Genomic DNA, 8,493 nt, shown 5'->3' with positions numbered 1-8,493 from the left:
GCCTGTTGGGAATGGAGTGAGGACATCTTATATGTCTCTCCAATATTTCCTAGACACCTGGAGTTCTGGACCCCATTCCAAATCCCTTTTTCTGGGGCCCCCTTCTTGGTTGCACCCTGTGTCAGTAGTGCACCAAGTGCTCAGCAGAGCCTGCACGGCCGGCCCGGCTGAGACTTTCCGTCTGCTCTGCCTTGCCGGGTGTCAGCCTATTATCTCCAGGTACCGCATCAGTTACAGTGTCTGTACATGAAGAATGCGGGCTTTGGAATTTAGGCTCAAAACTCAGCTTAACCTCTTATCAAACCTGGGAAGTTGCTTCTCATCTCTGAGCCTAATTCTTCATTGTAGGGGACCGGTTTGTCTTGGTCTGGCAAACGTGACTCAGTTCTGTATGGAAAACCTATAGATGCAAAGTGGTGGGCAGGAGTCAGACCTTCAAACCGAGTTTTCCCGTGGGAATCAGGCCTAGAAAATACTTACAGACTGTTATGGCTTGATCTTGCTAAAACTTCCTCACCCTGGTCTAAAGCAACAAATGTGTATTGTTTATCTTCAAGGTAATTTCCAAAGCCTGTGTGAGCTCTCCCAAGGACAGAGCTAATCAGCTCATTGCCATCCCCCTCTGCATGTTATTTTTATTTCCTTGACTGTACCTAGAATGTAGACAATAATGTTCTATGTGATAGATAATAAATCTTTCTTTGATGTAAGACCAAGGAAAACAATAAAAGCCTGTCTAGGCAAGGGTCGGGGCGCTCCCCTCTTGAGGGAGTGGCCGAGGCACCATAGGCACTCTCCCCTTGAGAGAGTAGTTGTGCCTGTTCCCTGTTTCCACACAGGGTTGTTGTCGCCTGTGCACTGATTCTCGTCTTCAGCCACAATAGGCAGACTCTGGTAGACAGAGTCTGCAACACTTCATCAGTAAAATGGAAATAGTAATACCTACCTCACTAGGTTGTTGTGAAGTTGAAATAAGGTCTGTGTAAAATAACTGACATATAATCACTCGCAGTTGTCATCGTCAGCATCATCATGTGAGCACAGTTTTGTAGGGACAGCAAGGAGCTCTACAGGCAAGGAGCTGGGCCCCAGCCGTGAGAATCTCACCCTTTGGGGCTGAAGTGCGGTGGCGGGGAGTGGGTGAGGGGTGGGGTGTGTTTGAAATGCTGGCAGAGACTTCACAGGTGCAGTTTCACAAAAGGAGGTTCTGGGCCAGAACAAAGATCCAGTTACCAGAAGTGCAACCTAAAGTTCTGGGCCAGAAGAAAAATAAATAAGCACAAAACTAGAGATCATCTGGGCTGATAAAAAAAATTCAGCTGTGGAGATGTCAGTCCTAAAACTAAAGTTACAAATGCAGCCACTGGTGTGGGGCTGTAGAGGGACAGACACCGGCTTTCATTAGCAGATGGTTCTAGAAATTGTATTCTAAAGCATATTTTACAAATCCAAGCATATTTTCCTCTGGGAACCATGTTACATTTGTACATTTTATTCCTGACTAAGGACTTAGCATCAAACAATGCCTAGATATGGCTAAAAAAGTCACAAAAACAGAGATAAAGCAATGAACCTATAGAACCATCTAGGGAGATCCAGTTTGTGGAAAGTGGAAACCTATCAGCATCCCTGACTCCTCTTCATGATAAAGTGTTGCACGATCAATAATTTGCTGGAAGAATCTAAGAAGTTGGTGGCTGGCTGGCAGGCCTGGGCTTCCCTTATCTTCCTCACTCCCACTCGATTATCCACCAAGTTTGCTGATTTTCTTCAGTGTTTTGAGTCTCTCTCCTCGTCTCTGTCTTCACATCCTTCTGCCTATGGTACTGGCCCCATCATCACTCAGCTTGGCCCTCACAGAATCTCCTAACCTGATTCCCTGCCCTCTGTTTCTGTCTATACATAAAAGATGCTTTCACCTTCAAGCAAGAGAAAATTCAAACAAAAGCATCTTAGCAATAAGGAATATAGTAACTCAGCAAGAAATCTGGAAGCCCCTCCAGAAATGGCTTCATTACCTTGGCAACACAACAGCATCATCAAGGATTCTGCAAGTGTGCCAGCTACTTCATCGGGACCATGACTTTGGTTACACAATGACAGCCACAGTCCCCAACTCCTAGCCCCTCAATTGACTCGTCTTTTAGGTCCTTAGTCAAGGCTGCATGCTGATGTGTGAACACTGGACCATGATTGTCTTCAGTTAATCAAAACTCACTGATGGAATGGAGAAGGGGCTGGTTTCCCTGACCCCATGAGAAGGTGGTGCCCCAGCGAAACTGTTGGAATGCTGTAGGATGGACAACCAAATCCCTCACCTTCCTCACCAAGCCCCTTCTGCACAAAAGTCGCCCCTAGAATGCAAACCCGACCTACTGACACTCCATATTAGAGCCTTTCAGGGGCTCCACATTATTTAAGCCTCCTAGTTCATGTGGTAATAGCATGACTACCAAATTTCAAAATACTTTTGCACATTATCAATCTATCCGCCCTATGATTGCACTCTTGCTCCTTTATTCTCATGGTAATACTGACACTGCAGACCCACCTGGAAGAGAGAGCCTCCCCTTCTACCCAAGACTGGGCTAAAAACCTCTCATTAAAGTCCCACTCCCAGCTGTATTAGCCAGTGCAGAAACCACCTCCGTGGTTGTGTAGGGCTGAGTTCCATTCTGATTGTTTTGGTGTCCATTCTGTCTGTCCCTACCTTTCCTAAAGCCACTGTTAAATATGTTTTACATCACCCTACTTTTATAACATTCTTGCAGTCTGTCTTAGTAGTTATCTCCTAATGTAAGGAGTCTTCCCTCTACTAAATATAAGCTCCTTCGGGGGAGGCTGGGATGGGAAAAATAGACAAAAAACTGTACTTGAAAAATAATTGTCCTGAGATAATGTGCATTACCTTATTAATCGGTGTATGTATCCCCATGCCTTATATGATGCTGGCTGGCATAAAGTGAGCTTTCAATACCTTAAAACATTGTTATTGATGAACTAGTTGCATGCAAGGGTGTAAAGGAGAGGAAGGATTGAAGATGATGCTGAGGAGTGGAGTACTTTTGATATGAAGAAAATTGGGCAGGAGAACCAGTTGAGTGAAAACAAAGGTTTTATGGGGTCGAGATTTGGTCATATGGAGTTTTAGGCGATGGCAGGACTGTCCTAATACAATTGTTACCAAATGGGGTCTGGCCACTTGATGGGCGTCAGCCAACAGAACACTCCAGGTTAATTTTCTTAGTAGGAAATTTATCGCAAGCCAATGAGCAAGAAGTGCAACGAGGGCCGCTCCCTGAGCTGTGCCTCCCGAGAACAAATGACCACCCGGTACTACAGGGCTAGTTGCTCACCTCACAGCGTGTTGAATTATGCTGGGGGTGAGTGTGCTCAGTAAACAGACGTGACTATGCACTCATCATATGCACAGAAAATAGCAGGTACACCCTGCTTTGGGGGAGATTGTAGTGTTACATATACAGTGAGGGTGTAATGAGAAAAGTTCACACAGAGACCACCAGAGTGTCTTCTGGTCAGCCTCGGCTGGTCTGGGTGTTCTTTTTTATCTTTACATTCTGGCTCTAGAAAAAAACATCTTAGGCAAGATTTATAATCAGCCAACCAACCAAACTTAGCAAATATTTAGGCTTGACAAATATTTAGGTAATTACATAGGCTTTCTTTTAGTTCTTTTTGTAAATACATTTTATTGATTATGCGATTATAGTTGTTCTTATTTTTCTCCCCTTTACTCCCCACCACCCTGTACCCCGCCTTTTACCATCATTCCCCCACCTTAGTTCACGTCCATGGGTCATACACAGAAGTTCTTTGGCTTCTCCATTTCCTGTACTATTTGTAACTTCCCCCTGTCTATTTTGTACCTACCATTTATGCGTCTTATTCCCTGTGTCTTTTCCCCTATGGCTTTCTTTTCGTTCTTAACTCTTCTGTACATTAGGTAGGCTACGAGATGAGATGCCGGCACCTGTCTCTGAAGCCAGGAGAAGTTATAATGATGGTACAGTTGCGGGTGTAGAAGGGATAATACAAAGCATTAGAAAAAAAATCTGCCAGCCCTGACCAGTGTGGTTCAGCTGGGTGAGCTTCATCCCACAAAACCAAAGGTCGCTGGTTCAATTCCCAGTCAGGGTACATGTTTGAGTTGGAGGCCTGGTCTCTGGTTGGGTGTGTGCAGCAGGCAACCGATTGATGTTTCTTTCACACATTGATGTTTCTCTCCCTCTCTTTCTCCCTACCTTCCCCTCTCTCTAAAATAAATAAATAAAATGGAGAAGCTGAAGAACTTACACACATGACATATGAACAGTGGTGTGGGGATTGCCGGAAGGAGTGGCGGGTGCTGGGTGGAAGAGGAATGAAGAGGGAAAATTGGGACAACTGTAATGGCATAATCAACAAAATATTATTTTAAAAAGGGAAATGCCCAATTTTGTGATAGCTGAAGACTAAATTTAGACAAGTAAAAAAAAGATTCACCTACTGGCTATTAATGAAAAAAACCTGTTAATCTCTAGTTGAAAACCTAAATATATAAACAAAACAGGGCTTAGATGCTATGACTCTCTGACCCCCTTGGTCTGGGCTGCCGGGTCCGAGCATGAACGCCCGCGGGACCCCGTTCTGGTGCCGTCATCATCACCAGAGCTATGGCTGCTATCATCATCGATGATTGGTCCATCTCCCCTGTTAGAATGTAAGCACCGCGAGGTCAGGGACCATGGCTGCCTCGGTCTCCACCATATTGCCAGCCCAGCATTCAACGCAATAAAAGGCATTTAAAAACTATTTCTTAAATGAATGAGTCAATGTTGAAAATATTTATACTAGTTAAGACTTATTAAGTAACTAATTTGGTGGCAGGGACAATGCTAATTGCTTTTTTTTTTTGCTAATTGATTTTTTATTCATCATCTCATTTAATCCTTACAATCCTTTGATGCTGACACCATCATCATCCTCGCTCTGCACATGAGAAATCTGGAGCTTAGGAAGTTTAAATGGGTTTTCACAAGGTCAGAGCCAGAAAGGATATTTGGAATTTGAGTCTGCTCTCGAACACATTAATCTACCACCCAATTTTAGGAAAGGAAGAGAGGAGGTAGGCTCCGAATGGTCACCCATGGGCAATGTCTGTCCCAGTTTGTTTGACTTGCCCATTCCTTTTAAACATTGAAAACAGGATGATTTCACATAAACATGGGCATGCTCAGCTGCATCAGCTTTGGGCTGGAGCTGAGCCCCAGGCACTGTCTGCTGAGGGCCTGGAGCCCTGCCCACTGCCCACCAAGCTCACAAAGTCCTGAGCAAAGGCACCTCCCCCCCCACCCCCGTGCCCTTCATTGGCCCACCACGCTCACTGGCCACCTGCCCCCTATAGCTATTTGGATTTGCAACCCTGGATCTATCAGGGAGTTTTTTATTATTATTTAATTTTCCCCCTCTTTTTTATTAGCAAAGTAATCAGTCTGTTTTTTAATCTCTTCTTACTTCTTAGTTTCTTTTAAGACTCCACTTATTAATACTTTTTAAATAAAATATATTTTATTGATTATGCCATTATAGTTATCCCATTTCCCCCCTTCATTCCCCTCCACCCTGCACACCCCCTCCCACCCACATTCCCCCCCTTTAGTTCATGTCCATGTGTCATAAGTTCTTTAGCTTCTACATTTCCCCTACTACTCTTGCCCTCCCTCTGTCTATTTTCCCCCTGCTGTCTATGCTACTTATTCTCTGTAACTTCTCCCCACTTCTCCTCCCAGTCCCCTGTTGCTAACCCTCCATGTGATCTCCATTTCTATGACTCCACTCCTGTTTTAGCTGTCCTGCTTAGTTTGCTTTTGTTTTAGGTGTGGTTGTTAATAACTGTGAGTTTGCTGCCCTTTCACTGTTCATATTTTTTAATCTTCTTTTTCTTAGATAAGTTTCTTTAACATTTCATATAATAAGGGCTTGGTGATGATGAACTTCTTGAACTTGACTTTATCTGAGAAGCACTTTATCTGCCCTTCCATTCTAAATGAAAGCTTTGCTGGATAGAGCAATCTTGGATGTAGGTCCTTGCATTTCATGGCTTGGAATACTTCTTTCCAGCCCCTTCTTGCCTGTAAGGTCTCTTTTGAGAAATCAACTGACAGTCTGATGGGAACTCTTTTGTAGGTGACTGCCCCCTTATCTCTTGCTGCTTCTAGAATTCTCTGCTTCATTTTAATCTTGGCTAATGTAATCATGATGTGCCTTGGTATGTTCCTCTTTGGGTCCACCCTCTTTTGGACTCTCTGAGCTTCCTGGACTTCCTGGAAGTCTATTTCCTTTGCCAGATTGGGGAAGTTCTTCTTTATTATTTGTTCAAATCTTCCTCTTCCCCTTCTGGTACCCCTATAATTCAGATGTTGGAACATTTAAAGATGTCCTGGAGGTTCCTAAGCCTCTCCTCATTTTTTGAATTCTTGTTTCTTCATTCTTTTCTGTTTGGTTCTTTCTTTCTTCCTTCTGGTCCACTCCATTGATTTGAGTCCCAGTTTTGTTTCCATCACTGTTGGTTCCCTGTGCATTTCCCTTCATTTCACTTAGTGTAGCCTTCATTTTTTCATCTAATGTGTGACTAAAATCAACCAGTTCTGTGAGCATCCTGATCACCAGTGTTTTGAACTATACATCTGATTGGTTGGCTATCTCTTGGTTGCTTAGAAGTATTGGCTCTGGGGCTTTGATTTGTTCTTCTGTTTGAACCATTTTTGGTCAGGTCACACCTATTACATATAAGGTGCAGAGCCTTAGGTGTTCACCAGGGCAGAGCAACCCAGTTGCTGAGTTGTGATGCTGTATGTGGGGGCAGCAACAGAGAGGGAACAATGGTGCCCATTCCACTCTCTCTCAGATTTCAGTCCCCTCTGCTGCTTCCCACAAGCAAATTGGGCCCTTCTGGTGCTGGTTCCTGGGTGGGTGGGCTTGTGTATGTTCCAGGACCCTGTGGGTCTCTCCAACGAATTCTCCTGTGAGGCTGGGCATCTCTCCTAGCACCTCAACCTGGAAAGTTTTTCTGATTGGTGCTTTAGGCTTTATTTCCTGTTGCTGGAGCCCTGGGTTGCGAGGTCTATCTCACTGCCCATTTTTGCCTGGTTTATCTGTGCGCAAATCTATGACTGAGGTCAGCCAACCACCTTGCATGCGCTGCTCGTTTCCTCCCCGTGCCTGGGGTCTGCTAGCCCCGCACCACCTGTGCTCCTGGGTCCAGCAGCCACCACCTTTTCCAGCCGCAACCCCTCTCTGCTGGCCGCTGACTCTGCCCCTCTTACCGGTCTGGTTGAATGGTTATTGAGCTTCTGTACAGTTTAATTTTTGTCTGCTCTGGTTGTGGTTCTATTCCTAAATATTTGTTGTCCTTAATTTTGGTTGTGTGAGGAGGTACAGTATTTCCATCTATGCCTCCATCTTGGCCAGAAGTTCTAACTAATACTCTTTTATTTGAAAATGAATCAGAGTCCTCTAGGTTTAAGACTGATTCCAAAATCCCCTTTGGAAAACATCCACTTCAATATTAAAATATACATACAACTTATATAATAAGCCTAGTGAAAAATAAAGATTAAACCTATACATGAATTTCAGCTTTTCCCCCTTTTGGAAAAAATACTATAGAAAAATTCCATGTCCTATTCTTTGAATATAATGTGCCTTCTTGCCTCTGCTGACCTCTAGTGGTGTCCACCGTGGTGGTTAAAAGGAGCAAGGGGAGAAAAAGTACAGGGTCTTTGGAAAATGCATGGAATTTACAGTCCCCCAAACGTGTTTTAGTTGGAAATGCGACTTAGACCCCAAAATGAAAACTTGTTGCTTGATGATGGTTAAACACGATTTCCTTTCAAATGAAATGTTGCTATAGTTGCAAAAATAACCACCATATAATTACCATGTTTTTCTTAGCAGCAACTTGAATGAAGGGTCTCATTTTAAATTTGCAACTCGGTAACTGCCAAAATCGAGCTGAATTCATGCATTCATGAATTCAATAACAGATGCTAATGGAAGGATGGCTTTGGTTTGCATCATTAGTGCTGCTCACATCCAGTTCTCTGGAGTTGATGCCGGACAAGAATTTGAACCCAAGGATAACCGGGCCGTTCCTGCCAGGGTTGCCCAAGGATCCAGTTATCAAGAGATAACCAAGGGCGGCCAGGCAGTTTGGGCAACCAGATGTGTTCTGTGCCAGGGTCTATATGGCGTTGAGAAAACCAGTACCCTTATTTAACAGATAAAGAGAGGCTCTGAAAGATAAAATTTGCCTGCTCACCCAGCTGGCCAGATCCCAAGTTTTTCTGATGTCAAAGTCTTTGCCGTGTTCACCATGTGCCTCTCACGCACAGTGCAGAGAGAAAGCCAACTGTAATGTGGAACTTGAAGAGAGCCTGTACCAAAGGCACCACCCCTGGAAAAAAGCAAGGGTCTCAGACATAAAGCAGGAGA

This window comes from Artibeus jamaicensis, unplaced genomic scaffold (assembly GCF_021234435.1).
Source record: "Artibeus jamaicensis isolate MK-2021 breed Jamaican fruit bat unplaced genomic scaffold, CSHL_Jam_final contig_484, whole genome shotgun sequence".
In the NCBI taxonomy this organism is placed as follows: domain Eukaryota; kingdom Metazoa; phylum Chordata; class Mammalia; order Chiroptera; family Phyllostomidae; genus Artibeus; species Artibeus jamaicensis.
The sequence above is the reverse complement of the archived record's forward strand: the minus strand, read 5'-3'. Positions refer to the sequence as shown.